General features: G+C 43.9%; 2 protein-coding genes across 2 annotated transcripts in view; one reads left to right on the forward strand and one right to left on the reverse strand.

The window, feature by feature from the left end:
- The window catches only part of COL4A1 (collagen type IV alpha 1 chain), a 174,252-nt gene that overhangs the window by 152,430 nt on the left and 3,965 nt on the right, over nucleotides 1-17,857 (reverse strand). The window lies entirely within an intron of this gene.
- Nucleotides 705-17,857, forward strand: part of COL4A2 (collagen type IV alpha 2 chain) — a 206,614-nt gene continuing 189,461 nt past the window's right edge. Inside the window, exon 1 of the mRNA XM_070732373.1 lies at nucleotides 705-730. The gene's annotated coding sequence lies outside the window, so the exon portion shown is untranslated. The remainder of the gene's footprint in view (nucleotides 731-17,857) is intronic.

A 17,857-nucleotide genomic window follows, 5' to 3' on the forward strand; every position in this document is an offset into this window, starting at 1 on the left:
GCTCCTAGTTATGGTGCAGTTGTCATAAAAATCCCACAAACCCTTTCATTCCAGCATTCTCTCATACCAGAGGACCTGAAACCCAACTGGGAAAATTTGCAATGCTTCTTATAGTCCAGCCAACTCGTAGATACACACTTATTCACCATCATGTCATGTGGTTTAATTGTGCACAAGCCTGGTATATACCAACTCTCCCTGTTTCGCTTTAGTATTATTCATCTCCATTTGTTATGCTGACAAAGGTTAATTGTAACTGCAGTTGAATGAAATCTGTACCACCATAAAGATACAATCTGTCTCAAGTCAAGATTAATTTCTGGTGATCTGATAGGTTCATCCATATAATATAGAAGTTTGCTATTATGTCCTTCTAAGGATTATTTTTAAGTTCCCAGTCTAATCTTGAGATATTCTAGTAGTGTTCTAGTGGTATTCCATCAGTTCTAGACTTAGGCTTTTGGGGAGATTTATTTATTTATTAGATTTGTATGCTGTCCCTCTCCGAAGACTCAATGCTATTTTTGTTGTTCCTTTTAGATCATCTAAGATTGGCTGGCCTATCTCTGTTGTAGAGGAAGGAAACTATGGCTATATATTTCAGACAAAAACATATTTGAAGCCAATTTTTTTGTTAAAAAATTAACTAAGGGAGAAGCGGAAGGATATTACAACATTCCTGGAATTTTTTTCAGAGTAACTTGCATATATGAAGATTTTATAAAACAAGGTAAGATGTAGACATATCGATAAAATTTACATTAATTAAGAAATGATGTTGGGTATACTGATATCTATTAGACTGGAAGAATATTAAAATTGGATTTTATATAAGAAACTTAACGCTTCCAAACGTTTTTTGGAATAAGGGATGTTGTAAAATATTGAAAGAAAAATAGATGGACGGTAGTTTATGTTAATAACAGTATACTGAATATTGGTATTAATACAAACATAATCATGTATTAACAAATCCTGGTTAGGTGAGTATAGCAATGCCTGAGATATGACTTCCCAGTTGTTGAAGACTGCACAAACTTTGATGCCAGGACCAGGATAGAGATGATGTCGATTTGGTGGCAAGTAGGAACACTGTTTATGTGTAGAGTTGCTTTGATTGTCCTTATGTTATTTTGGGAACAGTTGAAGGATTCTGCTCACTTTGATACACAACACAGTACTTTCTTCATTACATGGAGCACACAGCTGGACTAGCATTGAAATCTCCTAGGTGCATAAGTGCACCGAAGTGCCTTCCGTCCCCTGTCCTAATGTTTCTCTTTTACTAGTATCATGAATATAAATATTATATCTTTGTATACCACCAATACGTACGTGACAAAACAAACAAAATAAAATAAAATAAAATAGTGCTGGAGGACTTCCATGCTCTAGAGAAGGATCTGGTCTAGATTAGCCCTCTCTGAGTTCAACACAAGTTATCTCAAGTCCAGCCTACTTCATGGTAGTATTCTACATCCAGTCTTCACTTCAGAGTAACTGATACCATGTTTCCCCGAAAGTAAGACAGTGTCTTACTTTCTTTTTACCCCCAAAAGCCCCACTACGTCTTACTTTCGGGGTATGTTTTACATTGGAAAAAAATTGAAAGGGTCGCGTTCCCGAAGGCATCTCCCCAGAGTCCAGAAGGGCAGCCGCGGGACAGGAGCCTCGTGAGCCCTTTTCCAAGTTCAACCTCAGGGCTCCAAGCGGCGTGCACGCGTGGAGCCATAGACGCGTGTCGGGGAAGTGTGTGTCTGGAGGGGAGGAGCCGCTCTGCGCAGTTGGGCAGCCCCACCTGCCTGCCGGAAAGGAGGTGGGTGAAGGAGGGCGCAGCTCCGGCCGCTCGCCTCGGAGCTGGTCGGCCTCGCTGGCCGCTTGCAGCCGAGCCTCGGCAGGACTCGGTTGCTGGGACGAGCGCCTTCGCTGCAAGCCGCCGCCTGCTCGGCTCGCTTCGGACCAGCGGCATCCTTCGCTTTGCCAAGCCGGGGAAGAGGCGGTGGCGCCGCGGTGAGGCGAAGGCGAGGGGCGCGCAGGGAGCTCGGAAGCGACGTCATCGGGCTCCCCCCCCGGCAATATCCCCGTGTTTCCCCGAAAGTAAGACATATGTCTTACTTTCGGGGTACGGCTTATATTAGCCGATCCCCCTGAAACCCCCGATACGTCTTACAATTGGGGGTGTCTTACTATCGGGGAAACAGGGTAGGTGAGCTAATTGACCGAATTGCACCGCTGCGACCTCTCCGCGGCACTAGACCCCGTAGAGCTCCATGGTTCAACGAGGAGCTCCGGGAGTTGAAACGCCAGAAGAGACGTCTAGAGAAGCGATGGAGGAAGACTAAGTCCGAATCCGATCAAACACTTGTAAGAGCTCATATTATGACTTACAAAGTGGCGCTCAAGGCAGCAAGATGCGCGTATCATGCCACCTTGATTGCATCAGCGGAATCCCACCCGGCCGCTCTGTTCAGGGTAACCCGCTCCCTTCTTAACCAGGGGGGAGTTGGGGAGCCCTTGCAGAGTAGTGCCGAGGATTTTAACACGTTTTTCGCTGATAAAATTGCTCGGATTCGAGCTGACCTCGACTCCAATTGTAAAACAGAGTCAACTGACAACGAGTCAGTCGAGGTGACTGGGGCTAAACGTCTTTGTCCATCTGTCTGGGAGAGGTTTGACTTGGTGACACCTAACGAAGTGGACAAGGCCATTGGAGCTGTGTGTTCCGCCACCTGTCTACTGGATCCGTGTCCCTCTTGGTTGGTTTCAGCCAGTCGAGAGGTGACGCGGAGCTGGGTCCGGGAGATTGTCAACGCCTCCTTGGGGAGTGGGTCCTTTCCGGCTCCTTATAAGGAGGCACTTGTGCGCCCCCTCCTCAAGAAGCCTTCCCTGGACCCAGCCATACTCAATAACTACCCTCCAGTCTCCAATCTTCCCTTTATGGGGAAGGTTGTTGAGAAGGTGGTGGCACTTCAGCTCCAACGGTCCTTGGAAGAAGCCGATTATCTAGGTCCTCAGCAGTCTGGATTCAGGCCCGGCTACAGCACGGAAACTGCTTTGGTCGCGTTGATGGATGATCTCTGGCGGGCCCAGGACAGGGGCTTGTCCTCTTTCCTGGTGCTTCTTGACCTCTCAGCGGCTTTCGATACTATCGACCATGGTATCCTTCTGCACCGACTAGAGGGGTTGGGAGTGGGAGGCACTGTTCTTCAGTGGTTCTCCTCATACCTCTCTGGTCGGTCGCAGTCGGTGTTAGTAGGGGATCAGAGGTCGACCTCTAGGTCTCTCCCTTGTGGGGTGCCTCAGGGGTCGGTCCTCTCCCCCCTGCTATTTAATATCTACATGAAACCGCTAGGTGAGATCATCCAAGGGCATGGGGTGAGGTATCATCAATACGCCGATGATACCCAGTTATACATCTCCACCCCATGTCCAGCCAATGAAGCAGTGGAAGTGATGGGCCGGTGCCTGGAGGATGTTAGGGCCTGGATGAGTGTCAACAAGCTCAAACTCAACCCAGACAAGACGGAGTGGCTGTGGATCTTACCTCCCAAGGACAACTCCATCTGTCCATCCATTACCCTGGGGGGAGAATCACTGGCCCCCTCAGAGAAGGTTCGCAACTTGGGCGTCCTCCTCGATCCACAGCTGACATTAGAGAAACATCTTTCAGCTGTGGCGAGGGGGACATTTGCCCAGGTTCACCTTGTGCACCAGTTGCGACCCTACTTGGACCGGGAGTCACTGCTCACAGTCACTCATGCCCTCATCACCTCGAGGCTTGACTACTGTAACGCTCTCTACATGGGGCTACCTTTGAAAAATGTTCGGAAACTTCAGATCGTGCAGAATGCAGCTGCGAGAGCAATCATGGGCTTTCCCAAATATGCCCATGTTACACCAACACTCCGCAGTCTGCATTGGTTGCCGATCAGTTTCCGGTCACAATTCAAAGTGTTGGTTATGACCTATAAAGCCCTTCATGGCACTGGACCAGATTACCTCAGGGACCGCCTTCTGCTGCATGAATCCCAGCGACCAGTTAGGTCCCACAGAGTGGATCTTCTCCGGGTCCCATCAACTAAGCAATGTCGCCTGGCGGGACCCAGGGGAAGAGCCTTCTCTGTGGCGGCCCCAGCCCTCTGGAACCAACTCCCCCCAGAGATTAGAACGGCCCCCACCCTCCTTGCCTTTCGTAAACAACTTAAAACCCACCTCTGCCACCAGGCATGGGGGAATTGAGATCCTCTTTCCCCCTAGGCCTTTACAATTCTATGCATGGTATGTATGTATGTATGTATGTTTGGTTTTTATATTAATTGATTTTTAATCATCAATACCAAATTACTATTGTACACTGTTTTATTGTCGCTGTTAGCCGCCCCGAGTCTCTGGAGAGGGGCGGCATACAAATCCAATAAATAAATAAATAAAATAAATAAATAAAAATGGAGGATGTTACAGGGCATCCAATGCTATGATTGCATGACTCTGGCTCATCACAGGCTAACTATATCTTGGAATCCCTGCAGGTGGAGGATTTGTTAAATTGCCCCACCAGATGCCTTGTGGATCTGGATGAATTCCGGGGAATGCTTGGAGATTTTTCTAGCAATCTTAAAGGCATTTCCACCAAGTGCCTAGATCAGGGATGTCAAACTCACATCATCATGCCAGTGTCATATATCAGGACTTTTTCGTACACTAAACTGGGCATCGCATGGCCAGCATGTGGCACATCTGGCCATTGGGATGGGCTCTGACCCAGCCTTAGCAGAAACAAGAAACAGACTCCTTGGTCAAGAAAACTCCATCTTTATTTATCTCTTGTGAATTAATTGCATTCATGCATGGCCCATTTTCTGATTTCTGGTGGGCCAAGTAGGCCCATTTGTCATCCTCCCCAGACTCCAGAGGCTTTCTTGGAGCCTGGGAAGGGCAAAAATGCCCTCCCCTGCCCCCTGGAGGCCCTCTGGAGGCCAAAAAGAGCCCCCGCATGAGCCAAAAATCAGCTGGCTGGCACACACAGGCGCACTGGAGCTGAACTAGGGCAATAGCTCACATGCTGGCAGATATGGCACTTTAGGTTCACCATCACAGCTCTAGACCATCACTGGAAAAAATCAGAAATGAATTTGTTTGAACACAGGCTCAAGCTTGTGTTTGAACCTATAAATATGGCATAGTGTATTTACTATTCCACCCTTATTGATTAGTGGGCTGTACTCCAGAAGCTCTGTTTAAGGTCACTTGTTTCCTTTTAGGCACCAAGACTCAACAAGATTTACCTAGAGGGTGTCGCAACAGTTTGGGGCAATAAAAATGGGAAGGAAAAATGCACACAAAAATAATGCATTTTTTTTAAAAGAAAAAAATAGCTGCTCCCTGATCTTTCCTTCATTTCTTGCTTCTACACCCACCCACCTTCTTTTTACCTCAATTTATTTATTGATTTATTTATTTGTTTGTTTGTTTGTTTATTAGATTTGTATGCCGCCCCTCTCCGTAGACTCGTAGACTCTGTAGACAATTCCTGTGCAAAAACGGTGATACAGTAATCACAAGCGATTCTTGATAGCAAAAATTAGTCTTCCAGTCATTTGTGTACTTTATTTTCTCCACCCTATTTCCTCCCTCATAGCATCCTGTCCTTTGGGAGGAATCCTCTCAATAACCTTTGTCAATAACTACAAAGTAGACTGCCAGATGCTCTGCTCACTGAAGGCTTAAAAAGACTTTAGCCTCTTCAAGTAGAGAAATTTGAATCTCTGAGCTTACAAAGAAATTTTATGAAGATAATTTCTTCTGCTCTAGTTTTCTTATTGGCTGCCTCTCCTTATCATGGGCCTATCTGCTCATAGAGCATATAAAGCCAATCAGATCAGCTGCTGATTTACTAAACATTGACAAAAGAGTTATCCAATGAAATAAATGTGATAACAGTTTATTGGTTGCCTAAAAATGAGTGAAAAGGAGTGGCATTAGATAAACCAGATGCCATAAATTTGGAGTAGCTTAGTCAGCTATGTTCTGAAATAAGTGACTATTGTTTGTACCTCAAGTATAAAATGTATTTAGTTTCAATACTTTTCCCCTAAAAAACTAGTGACCAATAGGAAACAATTTACTATAGCTGGGAAGAGAGTTTCATGAAGATGGTAGAACAAAATAATTGTTTCATTGATAAATCTAATCTTTATTCTTTTGAATGGGGAATTTATTACAAGTTAAATTGCTTATGCAGTATATTAATTTATGATTATTTATTTATTTATTTATTTATTTATTATTTGGATTTGTATGCCGCCCCTCTCCGAAGACTCGAGGCGGCTCACAACAAGTGAAAAACAAATCATAAATAATCCAATTAATTAAAATATTTAAAGATTTAAAAAAACCCATATACTAACAGACACACACACAAGCATACCATGTATAAATTAAACGTGCCCAGGGGGAGATGTTTAGTTTCCCCATGCCTGACGGCAAAGGTGGGTTTTGAGGAGTTTACGGAAGGCAGGAAGAATAGGGGCAGTTCTGATCTCCGGGGGGAGTTGGTTCCAGAGAGTCGGTGCCGCCACAGAGAAGGCTCTCCCCCTGGGGCCTGCCAACCGACATTGTTTAGTTGACGGGACCCGGAGGAGGCCCACTCTGTGGGACCTAATCGGTCGCTGGGATTCGTGCGGCAGAAGGCGGTCTCGGAGATATTCTGATCCGATGCCATGAAGGGCTTTAAAGGTCATAACCAACACTTTGAATTGTGACCGGAAACTGATTGGCAGCCAATGCAGACTGTGGAGTGAGGGTGAAACATGGGCATACCTGGGTAAGCCCATGATTGCTCTCGCAGCTGCATTCTGCACGATCTGAAGTTTCCGAACACTTTTCAAAGGTAGCCCCATATAGAGAGCATTACAGTAGTCGAACCTCGAGGTGATGAGGGTATGAGTGACTGTGAGCAATGAGTCCCGGTCCAGATAGGGCCGCAACTGGTGCACCAGGCGAACCTGGGCAAACGCCCCCCTCGCCACAGCTGAGAGATGGTTTTCTAATGTGAGCTGTGGATCTAGGAGGACGCCCAAGTTGCGGACCCTCTCTGAGGGGGTCAGTAATTCCCCCCCCAGGGTAATGGATGGACAGATGGAATTGTCCTTGGGAGGCAAAACCCACAGCCACTCCGTCTTATCCAGGTTGAGCTTGAGTCTGTTGACACCCATCCAGGCCCCAACAGCCTCCAGGCACCGGCACATCACTTCCACCGCTTCGTTGACTGGGCATGGGGTGGAGATGTAAAGCTGGGTATCATCGGCATATTGATGATACCTCACCCCATGTCCTTGGATGATCTCACCCAGCGGTTTCATGTAGATGTTAAATAGCAAGGGGGAGAGGACCGACCCCTGAGGCACTCCACAAGGGAGAGACCTCGGAGCCGACCTCTGACCCCCCACTAACACCGACTGCGACCGGCCAGAGAGGTATGAGGAGAACCACTGAAGCACAGTGCCTCCCACCCCCAATCCCTCCAACCGGTGCAGAAGGATACCATGGTCGATGGTATCGAAAGCCGCTGAGAGATTGAGGAGCACCAGGACAGAGGATAAACCCCTGTCCCGGGCCCACCAGAGATCATCCATCAACGCGACCAAAGCGGTTTCCATGCTGTAACCGGGCCTGAAACCCAACTGCTGGGGACCTAGATAATCGGCTTCTTCCAAGGACCACTGGAGCTGGAGTGCCACCACCTTCTCGACAACCTACCCCATAAAGGGAAGGTTGGAGACTGGACGATAGTTGTTAAGTACGGCTGGGTCCAGGGAAGGCTTCTTGAGGAGGGGGCGCACAAGCGCTTCTTTATAGAGTGTTGGAAAAACTCCCCTCCCCAAGGAAGCGTTGGTAATCTCCTGGGCCCAGCTCCGTGTCACCTCCCTGCTGGCCGAGACCAACCAGGAGGGACACGGATCCAGTAGACAGGTGGCGGAACTCACAGCTCCAATGGCCTTGTCCACTTCATCAGGTGTCCACCAGATCAAACTCTTCCCAGACAGGTGGACAAGTACGTGCCCCAGTCACCTCGACTGACTCATTGTCAGTTGACTCTGTTTTACAATTGGAGTTGAGGTCGGCCTGGATCTGAGCGACTTTATCAGCGAAAAATGTGTTAAACTCCTCGGCGCTACTCTGCAAGGGCTCCCCAACTCCCCCCTGGTTAAGAAGGGAGTGGGTCACCCTAAACAGAGCTGCCGGGCGGGATTCCGCTGATGCAATCAAGGCGGCATGGTACGCGCATCTTGCCGCCTTGAGCGCCACTTTGTAAGTCTTAATAAAAGCTCTTACAAGTGTTCGATCAGATTCAGACCTACTCTTCCTCCATCACTTCTCTAGACGTCTCTTTTGGCGTTTCAACTCCCGGAGCTCCTCGTTGAACCATGGGGCTCTACCGGGTCTAGCGCCACGGAGAGGTCGCAAAGGCGCAATCCGGTCGAGAGCCTCCGCAGCAGCCATATTCCAGGCCTCCGCAAGAGACTCCGCCGAACTGTGGATGAGTGCCTCTGGAATAACCCCAAGCGCCGTCTGAAAGCCCTCTGGGTCCATCAGGCGTCTGGGGCGGAACATCTTCATTGGTTCCGCCTCCCTGCGGGGAAGGATTGGAGCCAGAAAGTCAAGCCGTAGTAGAGAATGGTCTGGCCATGACAAAGGCAATGCTTCTAAGCCCCTTAGTCTCAGACCATTTCTCAATTGCTCGGAAAGGAATACCATGTCAGGTGCGTGCCCTCCCTCGTGAGTCGGACCCTGTACTACTTGAGTCAGGTCCATGGCTGTCATGGTGGCCATGAACTCCTGTGCCAACCCAGAGGTTTCGCCGAGTGACGGCAGGTTGAAGTCCCCCAAGACAATGAGTCCGGGGAACTCCACTGCCAACCCGGCTACCTCCTCGAGTAGCACAGGCAGGGCTTCTGACACGCAGCTGGGAGGCAGGTACGTGAGAAATAAGCCCACCTGGACCCCTAAGTCCAACTTCAACAAGAGAGACTCGCAACCCGCAATTTCCGGAGCAATGAGTCTATGCAGGCAAAGGCTCTCCCTGGCTATAATAGCCACTCCTCCCCCCCTTCCCTGGGGTCGAGGTTGATGCCATATCTGAAACCTGGCTGGGCAAATTTCAGAGAGAGGAACACCTCCCTCCGGGCCCAGCCAGGTTTCAGTAATACACGCCAGGTCGGCCTCCTCATCCAGGATCAAATCCCGGATGAGGAGAGCTTTATTTACCACCGACCTGGTGTTAAGCAGCAGCAACCTGAGTCCAGGGCCAGAGTTACACTCATCACCAGTACCCGAGATTGGGCTCACAGAGCCAGAACAAGGGACCGTTATTAAGCAATGGTCCCTCGTTCCCCTGGAACGGCTAGCTCTGTGGCCCCCGCCATATCTGCCTCTCCCCAGCAACACAGGGATATTCCGACCCTCTGCCACCCCAGAGATCGGTGCCCCTTCCTCTCCTGTCTCTCTACATTATTACATTTTATTAACTCAATTGCCTGGGTTTCTCTAAAGCATTGGATCATTAATAACCACCTTGGCTATGTTGCACAGCATGCTAAGCTACAAAGTAATGTGTTAGTTTGTGCATAGAACCAGCGACTAAAATTAGCATATGATTCAAAGTTTTATATGTATCCAGGAAATTACAATAGTACTTAACTATTGTTTAAAAATTGATAAGAGTGCTATACAAACTATCCATTAATAAGCACCAAACCACATTTTAACCAAACATGTATATCTGCCTGGAGAGCATGTCTTGCAATGAATTAGGGGAAGGTTTGGTAGGGAAGGTTTGCCTATTTGCCGATGACTCTAAAGTGTGCAATAGGGTTGATATTCCCTGAGGCGTCTGTAATATGGTAAATGATTTAGCTTTACTAGATAAATGGTCAAAGCAATGGAAACTGCAGTTTAATGTTTCCAAATGTAAAATAATGCACTTGGGGAAAAGGAATCCTCAATCTGAGTATTGTATTGGCAGTTCTGTGTTAGCAAATACTTCAGAAGAAAAGGATTTAGGGGTAGTGATTTCAAAATGGGTGAACAGTGCAGTCAGGCGGTAGGGAAAGCAAGTAGGATGCTTGGCTGCATAGCTAGAGGTATAACAAGCAGGAAGAGGGAGATTATGATCCCGCTATATAGAATGCTGGTGAGACCACATTTGGAATACTGTGTTCAGTTCTGGAGACCTCATCTACAAAAAGATATTGACAAAATTGAACGGGTCCAAAGACGGGCTACAAGAATGGTGGAAGGTCTTAAGCATAAAACGTATCAGGAAAGACTTAATGAACTCAATCTGTATAGTCTGGAGGACAGAAGGAAAAGGGGGGACATGATCAAAACATTTAAATATATTAAAGGGTTAAATAAGGTCCAGGAGGGAAGTGTTTTTAATAGGAAAGTGAACACAAGAACAAGGGGACACAATCTGAAGTTAGTTGGGGGTAAGATCAAAAGCAACATGAGAAAATATTATTTTACTGAAAGAGTAGTAGATCCTTGGAACAAACTTCCAGCAGACGTGGTAGATAAATCCACAGTAACTGAATTTAAACATGCCTGGGATAAACATATATCCATCCTAAGATAAAATAGAGAAAATAGTATAAGGGCAGACTAGATGGATCATGAGGTTTTTTTGTGCCGTCAGACTTCTATGTTTCTATGTTTCTATGACTGTAAAAATAATAACAAAATCATGGGATGTGGAAGTTAAAAGTTGCCTTATAATTCAGCCAACTAACCCCCTGCTCAGGGCAAGAATCCATTCAACCTCACACCCGCACACCCCCACACACTGTTTAACAGCTCTTCCCATCAGTTTATGATTACTTGGTTTGATTTCTTCATTTCTTTTTCCAGGGTCAGTTTGTCTTAAAGTGCTTCCATGAAAGAACACGGAGCTTTTCCAATATTCTGCTCTCAAATGACTAAGGGCTAATTCCCACGGTAAAGTCACCAGATGAAAATGTGTTTTTAGTAAGCCCAGGATGACATCACATTCCACAGTGAATTCCTTACACCATCATAAGCTCACATTCCACTACTTAAATAAAGCAGGACATACCAAAGGATGTCCCATAGCTAAAATGCTAAATGTGGACCACAGTAAAAGAATATTGACCAAAAGTTAAATTTTCAGTATAGTTTATTAAATGTAGATACACCTGGAAAAGCAATCAGATACCCAAACTTCTAATTGTCATAGTGAAAGTACAAAATTTAGCTACAATTCTAGAGACATTCTGGTCCTAATTACAAACTGTTCAGAACACTGTACCTACTAGTAACTAGTTCAAATGTAATTTGCTTTCTAATGTCTGTGCTATTAGATTAGTCTGAAATTGAGAAGCCGACATGAACCAATTTCTGTGGAGCTGAAATCTCAACCATGCAAAATTTTATCAGCTCTGCCAAAGAAATAGAGACTGGGTCAGATTCAATATTTGGATTTCAATGATGGAGCTTGTTGCTGCTTTCATAGTGTGGATGTCTGTTATGCACAAAAGGAGCCAAGTATATCAGGATGTGAAACAGAAGGACAAGCAAAAATCAAGCATTACCAGAGGAACCTAGAGTTTTTTCAGATTCTGGGTACTTTTTTAATAAGGTGATGTCTAGATGATCAGGCAGTCATTGACCTGTTTCCTTGTAAGGATAGAAACTAGAATAACATGCCATAAACAGTCCATTGAAATAAAAGGAGCCATTGTTTACTGCTTAATGTTTAATGCTATGATTGAGCAGTATCTCTACCACTGAACATTCTACATTGGAAGAAATTCTAAAGCATAGTTTTATGTATTTTTAAAAAAGTTTTAATTTAATTTTATTCTGTTTTAATGCTTAATGTTATTGATTACATTGTACATTGTTTGGAGTCTCACTCTGAAAGATGAGCAATTAAGAATTGTGAAATAAAAAATAAAATAATGTTTCTATTATGTTAGGCAACATCTGCCTGGACTGCAGTGTGTTCCCAGCCTAGAATTTAAACACCAGCTAAACCCAGCCCCAGGGAACAGAGAGTACAAGTCCAATCAATAGTTGGTGAAAAAGTAGACTGCATAGGAGTTGGTCTTCCTGAGATGCAACTTTGTAATAATAATAATAATAATAATAATAATAATAATAATAATAATAATAATAAATAATAATAATAATAATTTATTAGATTTGTATGCCGCCCCTCTCCGAAGACTCGGGGCTGTTGTTCAGGTTGACTCCCATTCTTCTGGCATACCTCAAAATTCAGCTTCATATCAAAGCAGCAACTGGGTCCTAGGTAGACAAAGAGCATTCAAATAGTGGGTGCAGGTTAGATGCTCTTTGATCAGAAAATACTCAATTTTGGTTTTGCTCAAACTACAGCAACAAACTATCTGGAAATGGCTGTAGTTTATGGTTGACAGCATCGACCAGGTATTCTTTAAACATCCATGAATATGTCTAGCTTTTTCTTCAGCTAACGGGTGTGAGAGATGTGTATTCCCTTTAGTATGATTCCAACTGACCAACTATGTGGTGGGGTTTATCTTGCTTCATGGTCAGGCTGGGGCAATTAACATGGGATACTTAGGATGTGAGTGAACAAACCATCTCACTTCTAGAAGTCTAGGTAGAAAATTCACTGGACAGTGCCCTATCTCTAGGCTGGACTTAAAAGTTCCTGCTTATCAGAGGCTTTAGATACTTGAAATATTCCTAATATCAAAACCGGCATTATTCTTCTATAAAGCAGACAGGAATATTAGTCAATATTGCTCACTCAATGGAACGGCAAGTAAGAAACTTGGAAGTTTCATAGATTAAAATGAAAAACAATTGTTGTTGTTACTATAATTTTCTAGAACAAATTTTGGAAAATATAAACTTAGGCTAACCGAATGTCAATTTAAACTAAGAAATCATGTGACAATCTAATGAAGGAATAAACACATTTTCATTAAGGAGTCTTATAGTACCTAATGCTCTGTGATAAATTACAAATATTTGCAAACCTATGTGAGAATCAGACCTCTTAATCCCAGTGATCCTTGCTTCTGAATGCTTATGTTCAGCTAAAAAGACAACAATCCCATACTAACAAGCAAGTCTATATCATAGGTTAGAATTTCCTTGTATTCAGGTGTACATTGCTGAATCATTTCTCTTCCTGCTACTTCCATTGTTTAATTCATTATGATATAATGAACCGGATCCCAACAAGTCAAGAATTAGAAACAAAGAAAAAACCACAGCTTCTGACTCAAGAGGAGAATATTCCAAACTGCTTTAGGAAAAACTTCTGTAATAAAAGCAGATGTAGTGCTAAAGCATTCATCAGTAGCTAACTCCTTAATGACCAGGCAAAATCTTTGGAAATGCATTTCTCACCTACATTGGCCTGTGGGTGGGTGGATGGATGGATAAATGGATGAGTGGATGGATGGACAGATATCTACCCATCCATCTATCCATCTCTCCATCCATCCATCCATCCATCCATCCACCTTCCTACCTACCTACCTACCTACCTAAACCAAATGTCATGGCTTGATAGGAATGCAAGCAATTTTTCAAAGAATTATTATCGTTTATAGCAATAGAACTTACAGTACATCTACAGGCTTTGCAGCACTCGATTTCAACAGTTTACAAATGTCAGCAACCTCAGAAGAATGGAAGGCTGAGTCAAATTTGAGCTGGTCAGAATCAAACTCCTAGCTGTGGACACAGCTAACCTGCAATACTGCATTCTAACCACTGCACTACCAGGGCTCTTAGTTGGTGCTGGTTGTAATGAGCCCTTTCACATATCTAGTGATTATGTGACTTTTTCTCCAACTTATTTTACAATTTTTATCAGATTATGGCCCCTTGGGAATATAAAATGTTAATAGTTTACTTAGAAACTCAAGACCATAAATTGAACTTATAAAAAAAGAATGTCACATTTATAGTTACCAAAGGATTCTTTAATATTGCTAATGGAACATATGCATCAATATGATTTGTGACAGGTTTTTGGGGTCAATAAATGTAACACTCAAAGGCTGACATAGAACTTTTACAGACTAAACAAAGCAATACTTTTCATTACCGGTAATGAGATTCAACACTACACTAAAAAAATAATTTGTCTTGCTAAAGAAAGTGGTTGTTAAGTGAGTTGTGCCCATTTTTATGACTGTTGTTAAGCAAACCACTGCAGTTAAGAGAATGTTGTGATTGTTAAGAAAATCCTGTTTTCCCAATTGACAGAATTGGGAAGAAGTTGGTTGGGTAGTGATCACATGACCCCTGAATGTTGCAAGTGCTCAGTGCCCAGACTTGATCACGAGACTGTAAGGATGCTGCAATAATCCTAAATGCAAGATGCAAGTATTGTTTTAATTTTGAATGGTGACTTAACAAATGATTATAAATTGAGGACTACCTGTATTTTAAATTAACCATTCGCAGAAATGTTACTGGGAGACAAGAGGAAAAGCCACAGCCTATACAACAGTCTTATAAATGAAATTTGAGTCTGAAGGAGGGGAGATAGTAAAAGCATCGCAAAATAATTTTTCCTAGTTTTGGGGTGAGTAAAATAAAGGGAGGGAAGTGTATTTTGAGACTTGCAAGATACTGTTAATATAATCTTATAATCTCTCTAAGAATAGAGCTAGCAATCCTGGTTGCACTTGTTTGGACTACCTTGCAAGGCTAACAAGCTCGAAGACTAGTTGCATTTTGGCTATCAGGGTAGTGTCCTCAGCAAATCATAAATTATTGATATTGATATAATCAGCAAATAGGTTAAATAAATAAAACAGAAATGTGTAGTCTTGCCGTGCTCCTTTGACATACTACAGCCAGTTAGTTTTGCCAGGTTCTGTCCGTACTGTAACTCATACTATGCTGACTATTGTTTTCAATTGTTATTTTTTGTTTAAGATTTAAAATGCATGCAATTATTTACAGTCAATTAATGAAACACTAAAACTTCAATTTCAAAGATATTTCAAATGCCCTGTTTTCTACTCTCTTTTTTTCTTTTTTTTGCTTAACTTGTTATTCTTTTTCCTTGTTGGATTAAAAAAATGTTCAATAATACATATGAGAATAAAAAGAATAATTTTACTGAAATAAAGTGAGATTATCAGATGTTAGAAGGTCTCTGCTAAAAAAACCCATTTCTACCTTCAGAGAATCTGTATTCAATTTGCTTTCCCCCTGAGAGCTACAGAAAAGGTGACTGAGCAAGCTATGGTGGAGGAGTGTGACTGGCAATATAGATATTTACATCCTTTTTAGATACCTTGTCAAAAGCTTCTGCAGGTAGTTGTTGATTTATAGCTGCAATTGAACCCAAAATGGTTATTGCTGAGCAAGACAATTAAGTGAATTTTGCCCCATTTTACAACCTTTTTTTGGCTATGATTGTTAAGTGAATAATTGCAGCTGTTGATTTTGCTTGTCAGAAGGTCACAAAACATGTCAACATGACCCCAGGACGCTGCAACTGTCATGAATCAGTTAGAAAGCATCTGAATTTTGATCATGTTACCATACGGACGCTTCAGTGGTTGTAATGTGAAAAATGGTTGTTAAGTCACTTTTTTCAGTGCCACTGTAATTCTGAACAGTGACTAAGTAACTAAATGAACTGTTGTAAGTTCAGGACTACCTGTACTTAGCACAAAGAGTTAACATATGGCCCTTCAGACATTATCAAATAACAATTTCTAGAAGTTCTAAAAAACCAAATAATTGTGAATTTTTCTGGTGATTGTATTTCAACATATAGAGAGACAAAGATCTCTATTCATTTCCAAGTTATAGCAAACATAAATCCGGACCAGAATATCTCCGGGACCGCCTTCTGCTGCACAAATCCCAGCGACCAGTCAGGTCCAATGTTCCCTCTAATTATTTTTCAGGGTGGGCGGAAAAATATAGTGTCTGAGCGGCAATCCCCTTGGGACTGGGCGGCATACAAGTATAAATAAATAAATAAACAAACAAATAAATAAACAAATAAATAAATAAATAAATAATCCCTTCTTTTTTATTAAAAAAAATAATAATAAAACAAAACTCTATTACTATTAAAACTAAAGCAATCAGCAAATCCAAAAACATAACTATTAATAAAAACAGGTGAGGGCTGGGGTTTTTTTCTCTGTTATTATTTACCGGTAAGTGCTTTTACCATATGCTTTAAATCAAGTCACTTCTCTCTCTGTTTCTCTCTCTTTCCTGTCATTCTCTGCCTCAATCATTTTCTCATTTCTCTTTTTTTCTCCCCTTTATTCTATCATTTCTCTCTCTCTCTCTCTCTCTTCCTTCCACTCCTCTCTCTCTCTTGCTTTCTTGCTCTCCCTCACTCTCTCTCACTCTCTTCCTTCCTCTCTCCTCTCTCTCACTCTTTCTTGCTCTCTCTCACTCTCTCTCTCTTCCTTCCTATCTTCTCTCTCTCTCTTTCGCTTTCCCTTCCTTTCTTTCCTTCTCTCTTCCACTTTTTCTCTTTCTCTCTCTTTTCCTTCCTTCCCCTCTTCCCCTCCCTCTCTTTCTCCCTCTCTCCCTTTATATTTATCTCTTCCTTCCTTCCTCTCTTCCTCCCTTTCTTTCTCCCTGTCGTTCACTTTTCTCTCCCTTCCTTCCTTCCCTCCCTCCCTCCTTCTTTCTCTCCACGTCTCCGTGGGCAGCCGGCTTTGCTGACCAGCACCAGGCTCAAGCCAGCTGCCCGGGAAAGCCCTGTGCCCTGATGCCACTTCCCCCCCCCAGGAAAGAGGTGCAGGAAAGCAGCGTGTCTGAAAGGTGCGCTGCTTTCCCGGAAAGGGCTTTCCCGCCGTTCCCCCCCGAAAACACAACGGAGGTCCAGGACGACAGGCAGGGTGAGCAACAGGAGGCTCAAGCAGGCAGCCTCCATGCTTTTCTTTTGGTGGAGGAGGAGGAGAGGGGGCGGATCGGGCAGGTGGCAGCACCGAGAGGCCAGGGGCGCAAGGGGGCCGAGGCACGGTGGGGAGGCAGGGGTGGCCACGGCTCCCTTTCATTCTACTGCCGGCGGCCCCCCCCCCCCGCGGGCTGGCAGGGGGATGGGGAGTGCGTGCCCGTGGAAAAGGGTGCGCGGGGGGGTATTTGGGGGCGCGCGCCTGCGCTCGCGCGCAGCTTACAGGAAACAATGGTCAGGTCCCACAGAGTTGGCCTTCACCGGGTCCTGTCGACTAAGCAATGTTGTTTGGCGGGGCCCAGGGGAAGAGCCTTCTCTGTGGCGGCCCCTACCCTCTGGAACCAACTCCCCTCAGAGATCAGAATTGCCCCCACCCTCCTCGCCTTTTGTAAGCTTCTTAAAACCCACCTTTGTTGTCAGGCATGGGGGAACTGAGATATTCCCTTCCCCCAAGGCCTATACAATTTATGCATGGTATGTTTGCGTGTATGTTTGTTTTTTAAAAATAAATAAATAAGGGTTTTAAAAATTATTTTAAATATTAGATTTGTTACATGTTGTTTCATTATTGTTGTTAGCCGCCCTGAGTCTACAGAGAGGGGCGGCATACAAATCTAATAGATAGATAGTTGGATAGATAGATAGATAGATAGATAGATAGATAGATAGATAGATAGATAGATAGATAGACAGATAGATCCAGATTATTTTGTCCTTCTTTAATACATATATTAATATGCTCCCTCCCATATTTGGGTATACTAGGGTGATTCAACAGGAAAAAAAACATATATAACTCTTGTACAAGCTGAGACAGGAGGAGAACCTGTGGCCTACAGGTTAAAAGCTACTGCCTTACAGGCAGGCTGTTCAGGTTCAAATCCTGGTAAG

The sequence above is a fragment of the Erythrolamprus reginae genome, chromosome 1, assembly GCF_031021105.1.
Source record: "Erythrolamprus reginae isolate rEryReg1 chromosome 1, rEryReg1.hap1, whole genome shotgun sequence".
In the NCBI taxonomy this organism is placed as follows: Eukaryota; Metazoa; Chordata; class Lepidosauria; order Squamata; family Dipsadidae; genus Erythrolamprus; species Erythrolamprus reginae.